Here is a 9,818-nt window from a genome sequence, read left to right on the forward strand (position 1 = left end):
GCCGGGCTGATGAGTCCCAAATAGGACGAAACAGCTGTACTCGGCTGGGAGTGCACGGTCAAACTGTAAACATATGCTCAACGTGCAGCTACAGAGCTTCGGCTATTTTCCCTTTGTATATGTACTTGCTAGCTTGCACTGCGGCCTCCAGGTGACGCCGTCACCGTGGAACATTGACGTCTCGCCGAGACGCACTGTTAGCGCCGACCCAAGACCGTGTCACTTCCCTACGCCGGGCTGATGAGTCCCAAATAGGACGAAACAGCTGTACTCGGCTGGGAGTGCACGGTCAAACTGTAAACATATGCTCAACGTGCAGCTACAGAGCTTCGGCTATTTTCCCTTTGTATATGTACTTGCTAGCTTGCACTGCGGCCTCCACAGGTGACGCCGTCACCGTGGAACATTGACGTCTCGCCGAGACGCACTGTTAGCGCCGACCCAAGACCGTGTCACTTCCCTACGCCGGGCTGATGAGTCCCAAATAGGACGAAACAGCTGTACTCGGCTGGGAGTGCACGGTCAAACTGTAAACATATGCTCAACGTGCAGCTACAGAGCTTCGGCTATTTTCCCTTTGTATATGTACTTGCTAGCTTGCACTGCGGCCTCCAGAGGTGACGCCGTCACCGTGGAACATTGACGTCTCGCCGAGACGCACTGTTAGCGCCGACCCAAGACCGTGTCACTTCCCTACGCCGGGCTGATGAGTCCCAAATAGGACGAAACAGCTGTACTCGGCTGGGAGTGCACGGTCAAACTGTAAACATATGCTCAACGTGCAGCTACAGAGCTTCGGCTATTTTCCCTTTGTATATGTACTTGCTAGCTTGCACTGCGGCCTCCAGAGGTGACGCCGTCACCGTGGAACATTGACGTCTCGCCGAGACGCACTGTTAGCGCCGACCCAAGACCGTGTCACTTCCCTACGCCGGGCTGATGAGTCCCAAATAGGACGAAACAGCTGTACTCGGCTGGGAGTGCACGGTCAAACTGTAAACATACGCTCAACGTGCAGCTACAGAGCTTCGGCTACTTTCCCTTTGTATATGTACTTGCTAGCTTGCACTGCGGCCTCCACAGGTGACGCCGTCACCGTGGAACATTGACGTCTCGCCGAGACGCACTGTTAGCGCCGACCCAAGACCGTGTCACTTCCCTACGCCGGGCTGGTGAGTCCCAAATAGGACGAAATAGCTGTACTCGGCTGGGAGTGCAGGGTCAAACTGTAAACATATGCTCCACGTGCAGCTACAGAGCTTCGGCTATTTTCCCTTTGTATATGTACTTGCTAGCTTGGACTGCGGCCTCCACAGGTGACGCCGTCACCGTGGAACATTGACGTCTCGCCGAGACGCACTGTTAGCGCCGACCCAAGACCGTGTCACTTCCCTACGCCGGGCTGATGAGTCCCAAATAGGACGAAATAGCTGTACTCGGCTGGGAGTGCACGGTCAAACTGTAAACATATATATAAGGGTATTCAATAAAGATCAGAAGTGGAGAAGGTGCTTCTACAGGACAAGGAATAAAAGGGGAACTTTATTAAAAACTAAGAGGGGGTATTCGACGTTTCGACAGCAGCGCTGTCTTCAACAGGAATGGGATATTATGGTGACGCAAGACAATTGCAAAGAATGAGAGGGGAATATGTACAAGGGGAGAGGGCAGCACACGTGCTTTGTCAAACAAAGGTAAAAGGGTACAATGAATCACAGGCAGTTATGTTCTTCGCCGGAGGGCAATGATTTCATGGGGTGACCAACCGGGGAGTCTGAAAGAGATACAAAAGAGTGTATGTATTCTGAGAGAATTAGGAATTTAGGTTGCGGACTGTTGAGAGGACGCCGGGGTCCTCGTTAATCTGGCTTTTAAATTTGTAGATCAGGAACGATTCTCTTTGTTCTCTAAGGCGTTGGGGTGGAAAACCCGATTGCAGAACGAAAATGGCTATGTCGTTAATTGAGTGGCCGGGTTTACTAAAATGTCGAGACACTGGCAGATTAGGTTTCTTTGATACGTCGGACCTGTGGTTGTTGAATCGGATTCTGAAGGATGTAGCTGTTTGACCGATATAGTGGGCCTTGCACTCATTACATTGAAGGAGATAAAGGACGTTAGAAGAGTTACAGTTAAATAGACCATTAATTTTTGTGCGATAGCTGGAATTTGTGCTTTCTACTCTGGTAGCAGTTTGCATTAATTTACAGATCTGGCATCGGCGTCCGTTGCATGGTTGACAACCGTTGTGTTCCGACGGCTTCTTTAACTTGGCGTTCACAAGTCTGTCTTGGATGTTCCTTGCTCGACTATAAGTAACGCGGGGTGGTTCCGGAAACACCTGGCTCATACGATCAGATTGGGTGAGGATTGCATAGTGCCGTTTAAGTATGCGGTTTACGTCCGGGGCATAACCGTTGAAGCTAATAGTGAGGTTTACCGAAGAATTCTTATCGGCTCGGGGCTGTGTTTGGAATAGGTTCTTTCGATCGGTTGATCTAGCTCTGGCAATGGCATCTTTTACGACATGATTAGGATATTTTATATCTGCGAAAGTTTCTTCAAGGCTCTCAAGATGATTGTCTAGTTCATCATCGTTCGAACATATTCTCCGGTAACGCAGCGCCTGAGTATAAGGGATAGCTAGCTTAGTGTGTCTGGAGTGGCAACTCTGGAACGATAGATACTGTTGGGAGTCGGTAGGCTTTCGATGCAGACTGGTGGTTATGATTCCATTATGTAGTTTAACTTTCACATCCAGAAAATTAACAGCTGAGGAGGAGTAATTGAATGTAAATTTAATACTGGGATGTACTTGGTTAAAGTCGTTAACAAACAACTGAAGGTCGCATTCGGAGTGGGGCCAAATAATGAGTATATCATCTAGGAATCGCTTATATAGGAGTGGCTTCAGTGCACAATTTCTGAGGAACGGTTCTTCCAAGGATGCCATGAAGATATTTGCATAGTTAGGAGCCATTTTTGTTCCCATTGCTGTACCATTGACCTGTATGTAGTGTTTGTCGTCGAATTCAAAGTTATTGCATGTTAGGATCAGATTCAGGAGTTCCGTGAGGACGGACGTATCATGACCCTGATCGGGTTGATTCTTAAATGCACATTCTGCTGCTGCTATTCCATCTGAGTGAGGAGTGTTAGTATACAGGGAAGTGACATCTAGGGTTGCTAACAGACAGTTAGGGGGAACGTTTATTTTACGTATATCTTGAAGGAAATGGTTGGTATCCTTAACGTATGAGTCGAATTTAGACGGGATGGGCTTGAGGAGATGATCCACGAATGATGAAAGATTCTCAGTGGCTGTACCATTACAGGAAACAATCGGCCTTCCGGGGTTACCCGGCTTATGTATCTTGGGGAGCATGTAAAATCTACAAGGCCTAGGGTCCTTTGGGAGTAAATACTGGTACAAGCTCTCGCCAATCTTCTTGGCGTTTTTTAATCTTGTTAGGACTTTGGTTACATTGGCACTGATTTCGGGGGTAGGGTCAGTTTCGAGAGGTCTGTAAAATTCCGCGCACTGAAGTTGGCGGAGGCCTTCTGTAACGTATGATTGTTTATCCATTACAACTATCGCGCCTCCTTTATCTGCCCTCTCAATTACGATATCCTTGTCGTTCTCTAATGCCGACAAACTTTCTTTCTCCTGCTTAGTGAGGTTATACCTGAGTTTGCGTTTTGCGCTGTCCTGATACGCACGGAAGATATCCTTCTGAACTGCTTTAATGTACAAATCAAGGGTTTTATCTCGGTTAGGTTCTGGAGTGAACTCTGATTTTATACGAAACGGATTACCGTTCGACTCTGTCTTTTCATGAAAGTATTCTGCAAGCCGTAGCCTCCGGGCAAAGTTATCAAGATCTACATGTAACTGGTATTCATCCACTCTTGCATCATTAGGGCAGAACGATAATCCTTTACCAAGTAGGGAACGATCGGAGTTCGTAAGTTCACGTGAAGAAAGGTTGATAACGTTACCATCTTTTGGTAGTCGGTCGGCATCACGCATTGGAGGGGAATTATTGTTTAGATGCTGCAGATTAGAGTTTGAGGCTACGGCAGAAGTGGACAAGAAATTGGGCGCGTTTGAGGCTGTGTTATCGGCGGTATGATGTTGTATGTTATCCCGAGTGAGCTTTTTTTCTTTCTGTAGTTTTAGGCTCACTCGTTTCTTTCGAAAGAACTCGTCTTGTTCTGCTCTATGAGACTCAGATAAGGTGGTTGCGTTTGCGACGGTGTTTGCGATTCAACAACGACGATTGTTGACGATTGACGAGTCAACAACCACAGGTCCGACGTATCAAAGAAACCTAATCTGCCAGTGTCTCGTCATTTTAGTAAACCCGGCCACTCAATTAACGACATAGCCATTTTCGTTCTGCAATCGGGTTTTCCATCCCAACGCCTTAGAGAACAAAGAGAATCGTTCCTGATCTACAAATTTAAAAGCCAGATTAACGAGGACCCCGGCGTCCTCTCAACAGTCCGCAACCTAAATTCCTAATTCTCTGAGAATACATACACTCTTTTGTATCTCTTTCAGACTCCCCGGTTGGTCACCCCATGAAATCATTGCCCTCCGGCGAAGAACATGACTGCCTGTGATTCATTGTACCCTTTTACCTTTGTTTGACAAAGCACGTGTGCTGCCCTCTCCCCTTGTACATATTCCCCTCTCATTCTTTGCAATTGTCTTGCGTCACCATAATATCCCATTCCTGTTGAAGACAGCGCAGCTGTCGAGACGTCGAATACCCCCTCTTAGTTTTTAATAAAGTTCCCCTTTTATTCCTTGTCCTGTAGAAGCAAATTCTCCACTTCTGATCTTTATTGAATACCTTTATTTTTCGTGGTCAACCGCATTCGTTTATTTCAACTTATATATATATATATAAAGAGGGGGGAAAGCCATGAAAGAAACAAGTAAATGACGCTAGACGTGTTTTACAGTTTTACAGTGTGTTACAGATTAAGATGGCTTCTATGGCTGCAAGTAGAGAAACAGATACTCATGGAACGATGCGACACCAGAGGACACGTGTTTCGCCGTGCTTGCGGCTCGTCAGCCCTTGGTAGCGGCAGGGCTGACGAGCCGCAAACACGGCGAAACACGTGTCCTCTGGTGCTGTCGCATCGTTCCATGAGTATCTATACATATATATATATATATATATGACGTGAGGTGACGGAACATTGACGTCTCGCCGAGACGCACTGTTAGTGCCGCCCCAAGACCGTGTCACTTCCCTACGCCGGGCTGACGAGTCCCAAGTAGGACGAAACACCTGTACTCGGCTGGGAGTGCACGGTCAAACTGTAAACATATGCTCAACGTGCAGCTACAGAGCCCGGCTATTGTCCCTTTGTATATGTACTTGCTAGCTCGCACTGCAGCCTCCACAAGTGGCGCCGTCATCGTGGGACATTGACGTCTCGCCGAGACGCACTGTTAGTGCCGACCCAAGACCGTGTCACTTCCCTACGCCGTGCTGACGAGTACCAAGTAGGACGAAACAGCTGTACTCGGCTGGGAGTGCACGGTCAAACTGTAAACATATATATATATATATATATATATGAATTTCCATGACGTGCTACTTTTCACTCAATAGTTCTACCTGTACGCAGTCACTAATCACCGCTTTTTTGCGCACTATAGCCATGGTCGCTCGTGCGCCATAAATACTCTAACGATCATCATTATTCAGGGATTTCGTATCCTATATGTTTTGGTGCTTCACAGCACAGTTCGCCGTGGGGCTTTCCCTAACATGCTTTGCACACGGGGGGGGGGGGGCGTGCTTATTAAGAAAAAAGAAAGGACCTCACACACAAAGCTTTTGCAACCACCCCGTAGGTGGCATTAGCTCTTGGTGATGCGTCCTGGGTTGAAAGGCGAAGGGCCACAAGCCTTTAACTGTAGCGCCAAGCATCAGCCGATTCTTGAAATTCCTCAATGAGTGTACTTAGTGGGAAAATGCGAAGACACAACCTATTTGCTGTCGATTATGCGGAGCGAAAACGACATTAACTAGGAGCCTATGTTATGTATCAGAGTCTCCACAAGAATAGGGAGATTTATTTCACACGCGTAAAACAATATAAAAAAAAGCAAGTCACAATGCGGAGGCTTTTATACAAAGTAAATCATTGGGACGTAACTCTTCTGTACTCTTGATATCCGAATAGGAAACGTAAGGAGACGAAACAAAGGCCTTGTTGTGTACTGATGTGCTTCTTTTTAGGCTTGCTGTAGTGGCTACTGATGCTGGTTACCTTGCTGTGGTGGCTGCTGTTGCTGGTTACCTTGTTGTTGCCAGGGGAATTGAAAGGGAAATGCGAACGGGTTCCCCTGCGCTGGTGGAATCTGGATTCCTCCTTGAGCAAACGGATTCGGAAGGTTTCCAGGGTTTGCGCCGAACTTAATGAACCAGGATGGCTGCACTTGGCGCTTCGTCATAGTCTTGTGCACGTTTATATTAGCTACATCCAGTGCACCGTCGTCTAGTTCAACGTCCACGGGCAGTTTGTTTGCCATGACCACACCTGTTCGTATAAAAATGGTTAAAGGGGCACTAAAATGCAAAAACAACTTGCTCTCAAAGGAAAGTCTGTGTTTTAATTAGTGCGGTTCAAACAAAATTAGTTCACACAACGCTACCGGTTAGAAGAAAAATGCAATGAAAACAGAGCCGTCTTTGGCGGGAACGAATGGGATCCCCAGGAGGCAAAGATTGGCGCCATCCAATGAGACAGCAGGAGAAGCGTGCGCATACCTATCGTGGGCGTGTGAATTTGGAACGGGTCCGATCGTAGTGTTCCGTATATGCGTGGCATGATGCGCAATGTTGCGTTTTTCAATACCGATTCACTGAACTGTAGCCCACAGCAGTTCTCGCGAATGTTCCACTGGCAACGTTTATCTTCATGTCCTTCGGACAGCAACGCCACTCCGCTTCGCAACGCGCACTATGTTTTTCACAGGGACTGCTCCATGGCGTAGCACGCGCGTGCACGCACAGCGTAGACGTTCATTGCTAGTGCCGAAGCAAGAAAGAGACCGGTATATTTTTTATTGTAGCTTGGTAATGGAATCAATTTTTTGAATTATGATAAGTACGAAAATAACATAGCGTGTAATGTGATTTGAAGTGTACTTATTTTTGCATTTTAGTGCCCTTTTAATATGAAGTTGCCGTACATGCGAATAAGCCGTTAACATCAACATAAGAAAAAGAACCACTGTGTTGCCGGAAGGGCTGACGGTTTTTCAACCCTTTTGTCCATTGCTGATAGAGGGCTACCTTACGTCAACTCGGGTTAGTCCAAACCTGGAAGGGCGCCGTGACTTGGGCAAGCATTTAGTTGTCGTCGTAATGCTAATATTTCATTGTACGTAACGGCTGCTATTTGTTGTGGAAATCGATTTTCAAGAGGCAAAGCTTATGTAGCTGGTACTAAATGGTGGAAATGCTGCAGTGGACGTGGTAGCATTCAGGAACGCCGGTACGAGAGGTGCTCCATACTAATCAGAGGGGGCTCGGCGAAAATTTTGCTTTAAGTTTGTCATCGGCGTGGAGAATGTTAAAGTAACGATGGAAAATTGTTTTTATGTTGGCAAACGGTGGATGGTAAGAAGATACAAAAACAGGACCGCTGTATTCCTTTGGTGGATGATGTTCAAGGAGCTCTTGTCGTTCACAACGGGATGCCCTCGAAAGGGCGTTGTCTACAAGGCCAGGAGGATAATTGTGTTACTTAAAATCGCGGGACATTTGATCCGAGTGTTTAAGAAAACCATCGTTGTTTGAGCAGATTCGTTTGAGACGCGTGTATGGGCCAAACAGAATGCTGCTTTTTTTCCCTGAATAACAGGGTAATGGCTGCTGAAATGGAGGTATTGCCGTTTGTCAGTGGGTTTCTTGTAGAGATCTGTGCCAAGCCGTCCCTCTCGCAAATAAATCGTATTTTCTTAGCAGTTCAAAGATTGCTATCGCAGTACTCCTAGTACGCAATACGCAGCAGGGAGACCGCTATTTTTTTTTTTTTTTTTTCATTAGCAATTACTCGTATTAGGGATTTAATGAAGCTCAGAACCTGGAACAATGTGCCGCGCCAATTTCGACGCCTGAGGCTTTCAGCTCTTTGCACGATTGAACAACGTAGAGAAGAGGGAAGCCGCAAGAGCTGCCAATATGTGAGGTAATCATTGTCTCGCGCCCCAAGTTGAATACGGGGTACTTTTATGACTGGAAGAGTCAAACTCGCATCTTCAGCTTACCTAGACTGAGAGTGATGGTAACCAACACAAGAGTGAACTTCATCCTTGGAAGGTGTGAATACTTCGGCTGACACTGTGATGTGAATAGTTGTCAGTTGCCGGTTGTCAGTATTTATGGGCCAATGCTCGCGCACGCGTCCTTTGTTAGACGGCGGTTTTTCCACAGCAAACGGTGAGTACACATTTACGCTCGCCACAAATATAGCTCTGACAGAAAAAGTCCGTTATCTGGACTAGTAACACCTAAGCAAATCCATTCGAGTGTTGCCATGAATAGTGTGCATTTACTGGTGCATTTTGTGGTAGTTATTTTTCGTTAATTCCTCCAAGAATAGGGCGGAACCCCTCATCAAATGCCTCTTCTATACGCATTTTAATATCTGACAATGCTTGTACTTATTATTGGTTCTGTAAAGCGCCAGCAATGGCATCACCGAAGGGAGGAGTAGTGATCACGATGATGATGGGAATATAAAGATAGGGTGACGTAGACCTTACTCAACGTGGGGCAGGCTACTCCAGAGTGACGAATAGCACATGGCTAAAATATCAATCTCTAGGATCCCAAGGCCATTGCGACATAACACTTCAGTTCACCGTCATCACCATCTATCATCTTAAGGAATGATAAGTTGATGTTGCGCATTCGTCAATGGACGGCAGGTCCCAGCACCTTCACTGCTTCATGCAGAGGCTGCAGTTCTCGGCTAGAAAGTAGCGCACGCATAGGTAATGCTTCACTCTAGTGATCACCGTTATTGGTACGCTCATAAACGTTATATGGTATACTGGTATATACGATTCCTTTGGTATTCAATGTATATTTTTAACAACAAAAAAAAGAGACTATGACAGCAGCATAGATGGCATTTTAGCAAGTGGCGAGACAGACATTTTGTCGAAGAGCGTAGTAACTACTAGACGTTCCCGAGAAAATGTGAGATGGCAGAAGCAGTCGTTCTTTAACCCTGTATTGCGCTACATATTTTATTGACCCAGATAAATACTGGCGGCGTCCTATCACTTCAGTAGCTGTAAATGAGTCACAAAAATTAATGTGGATCTCAACTGTTGAGTACATTCGGCTATATAGGTGATGCCAAATTTGGCACTTCGTCCCACAAAGGGAGGTTCCTACAAATGTTCTATCAGTGAAATACTTGAAAACATATATAGCACTATACATATTAACAAACGAACACGTACTCTGAAATATCAATCGCCCAAATATTGCTATGCGAATGAGCCGCAACCGAAACGAGTGTGTCGCGAGCGCGGGAAGAGCAACACCCGTTCGACGCTGCCAGGATGAATCACTTCGCAGCCCATAGAAGCCATCGACGACCAATGTCGCGTCGTTCTTGTGCTCTTTATGTGCTTGGTCTGGGGTGCTTGGTTTATTTGGGGATGGAAGTGTTGAAGTACGTGCTCGTTGACTCCCGTCGACTTTTTTGGATACCATAGGGCTTCCGTCCTCACTGTGAGGCCAGTCATTATTCCATTTCACCACATCACC

General features: G+C 46.4%; 1 long non-coding RNA gene across 1 annotated transcript; it reads right to left on the reverse strand.

Moving 5' to 3' along the window:
- Positions 1–6,080: 6,080 nt before the first annotated feature.
- On the reverse strand, positions 6,081–8,457 carry LOC135400408 (uncharacterized). The gene is made up of 2 exons (XR_010424609.1): positions 8,303–8,457; positions 6,081–6,567 (listed from the first exon to the last, which is right to left on the reverse strand). It is a non-coding gene; the product is annotated as an uncharacterized LOC135400408 (long non-coding RNA).
- Positions 8,458–9,818: the final 1,361 nt, after the last annotated feature.

Source organism: Ornithodoros turicata, chromosome 1 (genome assembly GCF_037126465.1).
Source record: "Ornithodoros turicata isolate Travis chromosome 1, ASM3712646v1, whole genome shotgun sequence".
Lineage (NCBI taxonomy): Eukaryota > Metazoa > Arthropoda > Arachnida > Ixodida > Argasidae > Ornithodoros > Ornithodoros turicata.